The sequence below is a fragment of the Mirounga angustirostris genome, unplaced genomic scaffold, assembly GCF_029215605.1.
Source record: "Mirounga angustirostris isolate CCGP_5_RB_7025 unplaced genomic scaffold, mMirAng1.0.hap1 SCAF_15, whole genome shotgun sequence".
Taxonomy (NCBI): Eukaryota; Metazoa; Chordata; class Mammalia; order Carnivora; family Phocidae; genus Mirounga; species Mirounga angustirostris.
Window position 1 is genome coordinate 27,328,677 of NW_026991723.1, and position 13,090 is coordinate 27,341,766.

The following is a 13,090-nucleotide window of genomic DNA, read 5'->3' on the forward strand; positions in this document are numbered from 1 at the left end:
TGTTCCCTCTCTCACTGTGTCTCTCTCTGTCAAATAAATAAAATCTTTAAAAAAAAAGAGAGAAAAAGGATCAAAATCGGGGTCTGGCAAAGAGGAAAACATTTAAAATATAGTTCAAACTGCTAAATGCCCTCCACGTCTAGACTCTGTGTCCGCATCACACTCACACGTTGGACACAGGAGACGGCTCCGTGGAAAGAGGCTTTTCAGAGGGAAACACCCAGGAGATGGGAGGAGCCTTCTATTTTTCCTTCTCAAATATTTTATTACTGCGTATATCACTGGATGAAGTGACTCACATTGTAAACACATTGGAAAGACACGAGGCGGTTTAAAGAAATAATCGCCTTTTATATCATGGGACGTGATTCAAAGGGGGAGCTCGCCAGATTTATGTGTGTGTTATGGCCATGCTACTTTTGAGTCATGGAAAGAAATTATTTTATGAGGCTTCATTTGGTTTTACGAGGGAAGTTCACCTCAGAGGAGAAAGTGAGTTTCGAGCTCCATCCGTCGGAGCTGGACGGTCCTGGTGTCCTGAGATCTTTAGGGTCTGTGACCTAGACAAGAAAAGAGATTCCGCAGTGCTCCGTTGGTGGCCGGAGGCAGGACCCAATGTGCTGCCTGCGATGTTGGGTGACGTGAACAAGGCCGGCTGATGACGTGGCATCCGGAGAGATGAACAAGGTCACGAAAGTCCCTTCCCCAGAGCTGCACACAGGCTGCACCAGCTGGCTTCTCTGAGCTTCCCCACATGCCTGACTTTTCCTCTTCTTGGTGAAGATTCTGCTGAGCCCTGAAATCACCTAAAAGCCTAAACAGAAAAACAAAACAAACAAAAAAACAACGGTGTAAAAGAACAGGAGAATCAGAGGCTCATTCTACATAGAGGGGCCTCTGTATGTTCTGTATTTCTGTTTGTGAGGAGCTCACCGACCAAATCTGGGCATGTTGGAAATACTGGACTTTGCCAGAAATGGCAGAAATGCTGTGGAAAAAGTCAAAAAATAATGAGAAGAGGAATGGTGATTAAAACTCCCTCGTTCCTGAGCTGTGCCTGAGCTCAGGGAAATGATCCGTTGCCTGCAGATGGCCATCTTTCCTACTTGAGAAAGAACCACCAGAGCACCTTGGGTGTTTGTTCTCTACAGGACTCTTACCAGTGTCCTGTATCAACTGTTTACTGACTCATTCATTCATTCATCCACCCATGTGTTCATTCATTCACCTGTCTGTTCATTCGTTCATTCTCTGTATCAAAGTGATGAAAGGTTCAATTTGCAACAAGCCTGATCCCCCAAATCTTGAACGTATTTTCATTTCAGTTTTTGAGTGTAACCATGGATACATAGATGGAGGACCAAGGCTCTAGGCTCTCCTTGCTGGGTTCAAGTGGACCAGTGGCTCAAAGCCTTTCTATATGTGCCCGACTATCATTTTGACAGTGAAATTTCTGGCTCCTGTTTTTTTCTTATTTATGGTCTTGTCAGTTTTTGATGCCTTTTTCATTATCCACAGTCTAATCCCTCAGGAAGGGGAAAGGAGAGGGAATAAGAGCAACATGGCCAAGGCGGTAAGAAAGAATTCCTATGAAAGTTCCAAATTATCATATGTATTGATTACTTACATTATCTCTTGAGCCTTTATAAACATTATCTCTATGGGTCACATACATTACTACTCTAGCTTTGTGCGTCTCTTCCTCTTATAGCAACCTGATTTGGTACATATGAGGGACTCATTAAACCAAGGCCACACAGCCAGAACATACAGAGGTGGATTTCACTGGCTCCCAGGTCTGTCCTGTTATCCTGCAGGGACTCTTGGTGATCCCATGCAGGGACCTGTCTCTTGGTTTTTCAATTTGCCTTTGCCAAAACTAAAAGTAAAACCAATGTGCCATGTCCTTTGGTGGAGGAAGGGAACTGAGCAAAGAGTCTCCTCTCGTGCCTTTCCATTGGTTGGACCTAAAACTGACTGGAAGCCAGATGGCTTGATGTGGTCCATTCAGATCAACCTTCTGGGCATACAAGGAGGAGGGGGCCAGAGAGAGAATGTGGAGGACAAAGGAAGAATTCTATCACCCAGGTGTTCAAAGAAAGTTGATTTATGTGGAGCTGAGTAGATGCCCTCACAGCTTTCCAAATTTCTTCTCCATCTGAGGTTATTTTCCAATTTTGTCTATTTGTTTTCTCCTCTTTAAAAAAAATACTTGTTTACCTAATGATTTCTTTCCTTCTTTCTTCCCTTCCTTCTTCCTTTCCTTCCTTCCTTCCCTCCTTCCTTCCTCCCTCCCTTCCTTCTTGATTAAAGAACTAGATCTTCATGTTATTAATTCACTTATCTTTTCTGTTTTGTAATTCATTAATTTTTGCTTTTATCTTATTTAGTCCCCAATCTGATATTTAAATTTATTTCTATCAGTTCATTTTTTTTGTTTTCTATCTATAATGTTTTTTGATACTTACTTGTTTCTTCTTGCCTACCTCCTATTTTGATTTACCAAGTTTTCTTTATATTTCTCTCTACCTTCTACTGATGGGAGATTATACTTTCCCGTTCTAGTCTTTAGTGGGTACCTTTACACTTAAAAATTTTTGTCTGTATTTTTTTAATAATTTTTTAATCCTGGAACAATTTTAGATTTACACAGAAGTTACAAGTATAGAATAGAGAGTTTTTTATACTTCTCACCCAGTTTCCCTGTTAACATCTTATAAACCATGGCACATTAGTTAAAATTAAAAGAACAAAGCAACAGGGATGCATTACTGTTAATTAAACTCTAGATTTTATTTGGATTTTACCAATTTTTCCACTCATGTCCTTTTTCTGTTCCAAGATCTAATCCAGAGTATCACATTGCATTTAGCACCCTTAGAATTTTAATATGCATCTTTGACCTAACAAGATCTAGCAAGATCTTGACAAGATCTATTGTGTTCATCCTCTTTTTGAACAATTCTGTTCCCTGACATCCTCCCATGGTTTGCATGTGATTTTTGTCAAGTACTTTCAATCAATTTGGGTTTAAGCTATCCTAAATTATTCATTATTATTACTATTAATTTCATAGCCAATGTTTATTTAGGTTTATCTAAAATATATATATATATATATAGAGAGAGAGAGAGGACACGTGTGTGCGTGCAAAGTTTGGGGAGGCAGGGGGGAGTGTGGGGGAGAAGGGGCAGAGGGAGAGTAAGAATCTCAAGCAGGATCCACGTTCAGTGTGGAGCCCCATGTGGGGCTCAATTCTACATGATCCCTGAGATCATGACCTGGGCCAAAATCAAGAGTCAGACACTTAACTGACTGAGCCATCCAGGCGCCCCTAGATTTATCTAAATTTTAAACAGCTGATTAGCTGATCTTCACCTCTTCTATTTGCACTGGTTCAATTATCCTCCTCATTGAAGTGCATCCCTTCAAATCTTTTTGAGTGGGAATCTGTGTATTATAAATTATAACTATAAATTATGTTGGCATTTATTTGACTGAAATGTCTTTAATTTGTGTGCTGTTGATTACAGAAAGAAGTATAGAATTTTATCTGAGTTTAGAATTTTAAGTGGAATGTTTTTACCTAGGGATATTCCACTGTCTTCTGGCTTCCACTCTAACTACTGAGTTATGTTAGTTACATTTTTTTTCTTTGTGGGTAATTTCTCTCTGATTGTTTTAAGGAATTTCTCTTTAACATTCATGGTTTGCAGTTTCAAGCTGCTATTCTAGATGTGGGTTTATTTTTATTTATTCTGCATGGGATTCATACTTATTAAATCTGAACATTCATGTCTTTCATCTATTTGAGCAAATTCTCAGACTTTACTTCTTTGAATATTGCTTCTACTCCAACTAGACATATGTTGGACCCATTTCATTCTTTCATCTGTGTTTTCTTAATCTGTTTCATATTTTCTACCTCATTACTTTTCTGTGCTATAACTGATCATTTTTTCAAATCTCTCTTGGGTGATCTGCTGTTCGACCTGCCCATTTTAGTTTTAATGAAAATGTTTTCTATTTGTAGAAGTTTTGATTCATTCTTTTTCAAATCTGCTGGTTCATTTTTCATAGAGCCTAATTCTTTCCTTATATTTCTAATACTTAAGAAAATGCTTTTATACTTTAAACATACTTACTTTATGGTTTCTATTACATTGTTTTTCTATTATCTCAAGCCCTTGATGAATTAATCATCTGTTGTAGCTGCTGACTTTTACTCACGGCGGATTGTTTTCTTAAGTATTTTGTAATTATTAATGGAGAATTAGTTTCAGAAGAGCTTTTGCTTTATATTTCTTTGTTAATTTCTTGGTTTTGGCTTGGGGTTTCAGAAACCATGTGCATAGCTAAAATAAGAATTTTAAAGTCGTGTAAGACACAGGCACAGAGAATTTTTTTGCCCATCCAGAACCATTGTAGATAGAAGCTTCCTGGTAATTTTGCTGGACCAATGGGGGCCACTGAAGATTATTAATTCCCAATTTGGGATTGTAGCCCTTTGAGAGTTCTAACTTCTGTAGGGTTCTCAGCTTCACCTTCCCAGCATTAGCATCCCAAGACCTCATATACTGTTGCTGTACATTTTTAAAAACATAGTACCTACTCCATGATACCTTGGCCCAGTCCTCTGCCCTCTTGTCCCCTTTCTCCTGTGGGTCTTATAGTATCAACTCTTCCTGATTGCTTAATTCTCAACATTGTCATTCTGCTAGTCCCCTTACCCAGACTGGAAAGTAAGTTCCTTCCCTGTCTTGTACAGTGCCAGACCAGCAGGGCCTAGTATAGTGCCTGGCACATAATAATAAACAATCAATCCTGTTGAATGAATAAGTGCCTGAATCTATGTGAGCTGTAATGCCAGACTACTTCATATGAAGAGAAATGAAACAGTTCCCACCCCCAAGGCCAGGGATGAGATGTGCAGACAACTAGTTCTAATCCAAAGAGATACTATCATGGAGGGGCAGGCAAAGTATCATCGTGTAGATAAAAGGCCTCTTGGAGAAGGTCGCACTTGAGTGGAGCCTTGAAGGATGAGTAAAATTTCAGTTGGTAGTAGAATGGAAGAGAAAGCATGGCAGGCATGAACAAAAAATGGATGGGTGAGTGGAATTAAATGGCTTGTTCTGGAAACTATAGGTTACCTTCTTTGGCTGACTTGTATCTTGTGGCAGCTATGGGAATGCCCCTTGAAGACCTCCAGTTTCAGGGGTTGACCAAGGACCCCAGCTGCTGCTCTTTGAGCAGTCCACAAACCAATCCATGCTGGGTTTCATCAAGGCCAAATGCATTTTCGATAGGCTGCTCTGAGCCAGTGGCTGAGTGAGGCAGGGATACAAAGACTGGCGCATTCTTAGAAGCCATGGAACTCCTTTGTTGGTTAAATTTCCCTCAGTGTGGGCTGACATCACTCCCTGATGGCCTTGGTGCAACTTTCTTAGATCCTATTCTGTTCTTGGCATTTCCTTCACTGTGTGTGTGTGTGTGTGTTGTGTGTGTGTGAAACTTTCCTTATATTCTGACAGTTCTTGCAGTTTTCTCCAGCTACTCTCCCATTTTCTCTTCCACAGGTGCTAGCCCTAATTGAATCTATGCATTTTTAATCCCATCATGATGTCTACCCAGACCCAGATTACCACATGCCACCTGTATCTTCTGCTGGGAGGGTACAGAAATAGACACTGGATAGATCCATCTTGTCAAGGGCTTTTATTTTATTTTATTTTTAAAGATTTTATTTATTTATTTGACAGAGAGAGCAAGAGAGCACAAGCAGGGAGGGGGAGCAGCAGAGGGAGAGGGAGAAGCAGGCTCCCCACTGAGCAGGGAGCCCGACATGGGACTCGATCCCAGGACCCTGGGATCATGACCTGAGCTGAAGGCAGACACCTAACCAACTGAGACCCCCAAGCACCCCTTGTCAAGGGCTTTTAATGGCACTCTCAAGTTTGGGACTTAGGCAGAGGGTTTGCCAATGAAGATTTTAGAGGAGGGAAAAGTGAGATCTTGCTTAGATTTAAGAAAGGTGGTCATGGTGAAAGAAGAAAGAGTGATCATTGCAATGACCCGGATGGGATGAGGTGGGGCTGAGGCCTTGTGGCAACAGAGGAGATGGTGAACTGACTTCACAGCTCCCACAGAAGAAAGCATGTGACTCTGGTATGAAATTTTACCTTCTCTCAACTTTTCAGAAAAGAAAGCAACTCTTACATAAATTTGTCTGAAAAGACCCTACATGGGACGCATTAGCAGAAAAAAATCAATGTGGGCCCGATCCACTGTTATTTCCAGGTATAGCCTTCTGACAGGGTATGTCAGAAAAGCACCTGACAAACAGTCATGGTTTATGCTTCTAACACTGGCCTCCTCCTTTCTCGAGAGCACCCGGAAAGAAAAAGAATGCTTTCCACCTCTTTGTGACCTTCTCTGTCTAGGGTCTCTGGGGGAGCTGACCAGAAAACAAATCCCAGAAAGGCCCCTTGTGTTGTGTGAACCCTTTAAGGTGCAGTGTGGTGTGAGGGATTCCCCTGAGGGAGGAGATCACAAGCCTCAGAAGTTCCAAGATTTGGATTTGAAAGTCCAAGCAAGGACCCACAGACTGCCTGTAATAACCGGACGTGGGGGCACAGCGGAGGGGGGCCAAGATGGGAATTCTCCAAGGAATGTTGGCCAAGCCGGGTCCAGGCTCAACTTCCAGCGCAGCTGTTCCCTTTATGCCCAGACCAGAGCAGAAGAATGGTGCCCTGGAAAACAGAAGGGCACAAGGGTCCTTGAGAGGCCCCTGGCAGTGGGAAATACAAGAGCTGCCATGCCCTGAGCTAACCGTCAACCTTTTACACTTCCGGCTGAATAGGCAAAGAGGAGGCGGATCAGGTGCTTGGAGGCCCAGTTGGCACATTTACCTCCAGGCACCATTTTGAAGTGAGGCATTACCAGCTTCCTCTCTGAACAAACAGGAAGCCTATTAAAAATGCCATTGTCCCTTCCCGCCTGTGTTGACAGGACTGTTAAATGACCAAGTCCAAGGAGCTCTGCCAAGTTCAGAGACCCAGGGAACATGCAGCTGCCAATGCCACCTGTGTCCTTCTGAGTCCAGCTTAGAGTTTCCTTTTCAGGGCACCCGCATTGTGCGGCCATGGGTCCTATGGAGTCAAGGGAAGGCCGAGCTATTGAAGGACAAGGGAGGGAAGGCAGAGCAGTTCCTGGCCGACGTGCGGGCAAGCGCGCAGCTCCTTCCGCGGCTCCCTCTGTGTCCGCAGCAATCAGGAATTCGTCCCTGCCTGCCACCCCCACCTCGGAAATGTTCTGGCCGGGAATCAGTCCAGTGTGGAACACCTGCCCTCCACTGCTGTCCGGCAAACACAATACACCACATGCCGGTTGGCAGCCGAGAGAAAAGAGGCCTGTGAAAGTCCCTGACATTATTAAGAAGTGCAGTCCTGCTGTTGTATGCTCTCTCTCTCTCTCTCTCTCTCACACACACACAGACACACACGCACTCCCCAGGCCTCAAAAGCTTTGCACATGGCCTTGGCTACCTCACTGTCAATCAAACACTGAATAAAAGAGATAGCCCTCTCCTTGGGGGCCACGGCCTCTGTGGATAACAGGTGCGTGTGTGCGTGTAGGTGTGTGTATGTAGGGATGTGTGTACACGCGTGTAGGCAGAGGTGTGCAGAGTATATGCGTGTATGGAGGGCTGTGTATCTAGTGGGTGTATGTAGGTGTGTGTATGGGTAGGGGTATGTGTGTGTATGTATAGGTAGGAGTGTGTGTGTGTGTGTGTATGTAGGGGTGTGTGTATGTAGAGGTGCGTGTGGTGGGGGTGTGCATGCAGGGGTGTGTGTGCAGGTGTGGGTGTGGGCCTGGGGGGCTGCTGGCGTCTGGTGGCTGTGGAAGGACCCAGGGTCACCTGTGCGGGCGGGCAGGCGGGATGAGGAGCGCAGAGGCGAGCGGGCTCACGTGGGAATGGACGCAGGTCCCTTGCGCGGTCCTCTCGGGCCGGTGTCGCCCGTGCCGCAGGGTGAAGGAGGTCCGGCGGTGGCTGAAGGGGTGGGGCGGCTGCCGGACCTCGTGGGGGGCATGCTGGGGTGCCCGTGTTCCCCCACCCCGCCGCAGGACGACGTCCACCCCTGGCACAGTCACCGTCGCCCCCGGGGCCCTTGTCCGCGCTGCGCCTGGGGGGCTGGTCTGTCCTGCTGCTAGTGGCGGGCGGCTCCCTGCCAAGCCCCCCTGCCCCCCGGCCGGCCTGGCGCCCCAGACAGTGGGGCTCTGTGAGTCGCCCTCCTGGGGGCAGCTGGATGTTTTTCTATAGGGGGGACTCGTCATTAGAGGACCCCGGAGGCCGAGGGGTGGCACCTTGGGCTGTTTTTCTTTCTCTTTGGCCCCATTTACTGATGGTCTCGGAAGGAGCGCGGCGCGGGGCCGCAGTTCACTTGTCGCGGTGAAGGCAGCTTGACAGCTGCATAAATCACGCCGAGATACCACTAATAGGTTGCTGCCCGCGACTGTACCGGACCACCCACGCGCAGCTCGCCGGCCGCGGAGCCCAGCCGCACGCATCCAGTAATGCAAATCGCTTAACCCTTTGTTCCCCCCGCCCGCAGGCCGGCCGCCCGCGCGCACCCGCTCCCCTCCGGCTCCCCGCCCGCAGACCGGCCCGGCCCGCACCTCCTTCCCCACCGCACGTTCTGCCGGTCTCTCCACGTTTCGGCTGGGCTCGCGCTCCCAGCAGGTGACGACAGGACAAAAGGCTTGCCGGGCCCTTGGGCAGAGGTGAGATGGCGTTGGCCGGGGACACTAGGAGCGAACGGACGAAGGGCAGTCGGTTAGCTGCTGAGCGGGTAGGTAGGCAGACGGTGGGAGCAGAGCACACAGGAATTCTGCCCAGGCACCTGCAACTCCTACTTTTTGGCCTGGGGGTGCTTTCCACACTATCTAGTGACAGACATTAGGCCTCTGTCCTAGATGCAGACGGGAAGGAGAAGCCGGCCAAGAAGAGAGAAAAGCATGCCCCATTTCCCAAGCGCTAACTATGCATGCCCACACTCTGCAGGTGCAAGGGACACCAAAGAGAATGAGACAAGGTCCCTGCCCTCTGGAGCTCACAGTCCTGTGCAAGCCAATGTGACAAGGCCTTCCTTGGCTGGCCCTCCCATTAGGATCTGTTCTCAGCTCCTGCAACTGTCCCCTTGTTGATTCTCCTGCAGCCCAGCTAGCCCCCATCTGCTCCAATCCTCCCCCCGCTGCTCCTCTGCTGGGCCTTTGCCTTATTTGCTATTTCTGTTCTTAGGGAATCTAAGGAAAGGTGTGGCTCCCTCCCTCACCCTTCAAGGCTTTGTTCAAATGCCATATTCCCAGCTAAGTCTTTCCTAACCACCGATTTGGCTTCTAGCATCACAACTACCTCCTGATAGGCACTCCCCCCCGCTTCTCCCCAGCTTCATTTTTTAAATAGCATTTAATCACTTTCAAATATGCCATATACTTTCCTTCCTTCCTTCCTTCCTTCCTTCCTTCCTTCCTTCCTTCCTTCCTTCCTTCCTTCCTTCCTTCCTTCCTTCCTTCCTCCTCCTCCTCTTCCTCCTCCTTCTTCTTCTTTAATGTGTGTCTACCCCTACTGGTGTGATAATTTTTTGAGGATAAGAACCTTCAATTGTTTTGCTCACTGATATATCCTGGGTGATTAGAATATTGGTTCCACATAGTAGGTGCTCAATAAATATTTGTTGGGTGATTAAATGCTCTAACAGAGGAAAGCACAATGATTCATGGAGACTTGGGGGAAATAGGGTGTATTAGCTTGTGGGGGTTAGAGAAGGGGCATGAGTCCCACATTTATCAGCCCAGGGATCAAGCTTCCTGTCAGAGAAGTTGGAATCCATAAGGGAATCAAGGAGGTTCACTTCTCCTTTCTCGCTGCTCAGCATCACATCATTGCCTCCATGATATATTCATTTCACAGTATGCCTGCATTGGGTGAATAATGGTTCCCAAAGACGGGCCATGTGTGAATCCCTGGAAATTTGGTAAAAAGGACTTTGCAGGTGTGAGTCAGGTTAAGGATCCTGAGATGGGGAGATTATTTTGGCTGATCTGGGTGGGCCCACTGTCATCACAAGTGTTCTTATAACAGGGAGACGAGATGATCAGAGACGGAGAAGGCGATGCAACTGTGCAAGTTGAGGATGGAACCATGTGGGACCATGAGCCAAGGAAGGCAGGACCCTTCTAGAAACCGGAACAGACAAGGAAATCAAATACCTGGTAGAGCCTCCCGAGGGAATGCAGGCCCTCTGACACTTTGTGTTTAGCCCAGTCAAACTGGTTTTGAGTTCGGAGCCCTAGAACTGTAAGATAATAAGTTTGTGTTATGTTAAGCCATGACGTTTGTGGCAATTTGTTTACCAGCAATAGGAAACTAATAAATATCCTTTATAATTTTTGAGCATTTGTTTCCCTCAGTCCTAACCTCGTTTTGGGCTTTTGCTCTGCTGACATTACTCCTGGAGGTGGGCACCACATCTTTTCTCTTGGCACATGACCTTCTCAAAGTGGACCTAATCTGAGAGTTCTTTGTTCAGCTCTTAAGTGATTTGCGTTTTTTTTAAAAAAGGCAGTTTTCCTCATCTCTTTTCTGTCAGAGTATCCGCATTTTTTCCTGTGCATTTATTTGTAAGAGCTTCCCAACCTTCTTGAGCTACTCTCAGCAATTCCTGAAGGGCTGTGCTGTGGTCTCTGGTGTAGGTTGGCCCTTCCGTGTCTGCGATGTCCCTGCTGGTGGGGATACTGCACTTTATTTCATCCCCTCAAACCCTGAAGCCTGCTCCCAGCGCTTTGGCCCATGTCCCGGCCGTGGCAGTCTTTACCCCCGACACATGAGGGGTGCGCCAGGACGGGACAATTCTAGTCATTCATCTGAGCAGAGACATCTGGTGACAACTTCCTCCTCCCCCTGTCTTTCTCTTGCTATCATCAGGTATCTCTGGGTGAAAGGCTCTTGGTCAAAGACATTACCCAAAGAATAGGTCAGAGAAATTTTTCTTAAATGATCTCCTTCAGTTTTTCCATGAACATAATTAACTGGAGAATGTCTCCCAAATGGTCCCTTATTTACGCATTCCCCATGCATTTGTTGAATACGTACCACGCACAATGCTCTGTGCATACCAATAGGGAATTGGCAAAAACACTCCAAATCATGCACAGATGGAATTCCTGCCCTGCTTCTGTAGCATTTACAGACATGAATGGAATCATTAAGAAAATATCAGTAGAGCTCAGGCGATGAATTTGCTTTGTTCTTTGGAGTACGTTGGTGGTCAACCCCTTTTCTTTTCAGACTTTATCTTCCAGAAGATGGAGCTAACCCTACTGCAGATGGAGTGGGTTGAGTGGCAGTCAGGATATTAAAAGAACAGGAGATATGGCACTAAGACTAGAAATGGATTATGTCTCTTGGGGGCTGAAAACTGGGGGCTGGAAATTTGTATCCTAATCTGTGGTCTGCATTGTCAAGTACTGATCACTTGAAATGTGGCTGGTGCAAACTGAAGGTTGGATTTTTCATTCTATTTAAATTTAAATTTAAAAACCATGTACAAAATTCAGTTATTGGGAAGCTCCTAAGTATGTTTAGAACAAATTGGGTTCATGAATCTCCTTTTTCTTTCTAAAGATTTTATTTATTTATTTGAGAGAGAGAGAAAGAGAGCGTGATAGAGAGAGCACAAGCGGGGTGGAGGGGCAGAGGGAGAGGGAGAAGCAGGCTCCCCGCTGAGCAGGGAGCCTGACACGGGGCTCCATCCCAGGTCACTGAGATCATGACCTGAGCTGAAGGCAGATGCTTAACTGACCAAGCCACCCAGGGGCCCCTCTCATTTATGATTTGTATTTTATATGTGTTCTTGGGACTTTTCTCTTCTGCCTAAAAACAGCAACAACAATAACTCAGGCGTTGTGGTACTTGTCATCATCATAGGAATGTTGTGTCACCCCGGTCTGCTACACACACACACACACACACACAAACACGCACGCGTGCATGCACAACATGTGTTAGTGTGGTGCAGTCTTCGATCTATCATGCTGCTCTCACAAAAGCTACCCACGATCACTGTGTTGGCTTTAGTCCCAATGCCTTGTACACAGTGGATACACATATTTAAAAGCATTAATTAATGAACCTAGTAGAGACATCCTTGTTATTTGAAATGATCAGAAATTGTTTAAGAGCTAATATTTATTATGCATATGCTGTGTGCCAATTTTGTGCCTCATTAATATGTACATTATTAATCGTAATAACAATACAATACTAACCATAATAATAGCTCATATTTACTGAGCATTTGCTCTGTGCCGGGACTCTTCATCTCTTCTTCATGCACATCCTGGGAGGATGGGGAGAAGATTTCCTCCCCATCCCCAACCTCCCTACACAGAGCCTCCTAACCACTCTGCTTTGCTCTCATATGTTGTACAAAGCGTTAACCCAGGCTTGCCACTTTCAATGTGACCTTAGTTTGTAGATGGACACAGAGTGCCTGTGACAAATCAGAACCTCAAGCCCACACTGGGGACCTCACGCAGGAGAAGCAGAACCACCTTGGTAATACAGAAATTAAGGTGAGGTCCTGGAAGGATGAGGGCGATGGGGCTCAGCAGAGTAAACTCAAAACCACTGCAAGTGACCTCCGCATAAGCTGGGGCACAGGACATGGGTGAGAAACTACTGCTGAGAATGAGCTCATACTGCAAAATTATGAAACAAGAGAGTAAAAAGAGTACCCTTAGATGAAAGAAATGACAAAGAACCAAAGGAAAAGAAGTTCTAATATTTATACAGTAAAATATCACTTCCAAATACATGGATTAAAAACAATAAAGAAATCTTTTTTTTTTTTTTAAGATTTTATTTATTTATTTGAGAGAGAGAGAATGAGAGAAAGAAAGCACATGAGAGGGGGGAGGGTCAGAGGGAGAAGCAGACTCCCCGCCCAGCAGGGAGCCCGATGTGGGACTCCATCCAGCGACTCCAGGATCATGACCTGAGCCAAAGGCAGTCGCTTAACCAACTGAG

The 13,090-nt window shown here is 45.8% G+C and overlaps 1 long non-coding RNA gene across 1 annotated transcript; it reads left to right on the forward strand.

The window, feature by feature from the left end:
- The first annotated feature begins 7,489 nt into the window (after positions 1–7,489).
- LOC135362764 (uncharacterized) lies at positions 7,490–10,342 on the forward strand. The gene is made up of 3 exons (XR_010407917.1): positions 7,490–7,619; positions 8,616–8,784; positions 10,145–10,342. It is a non-coding gene; the product is annotated as an uncharacterized LOC135362764 (long non-coding RNA).
- Positions 10,343–13,090: the final 2,748 nt, after the last annotated feature.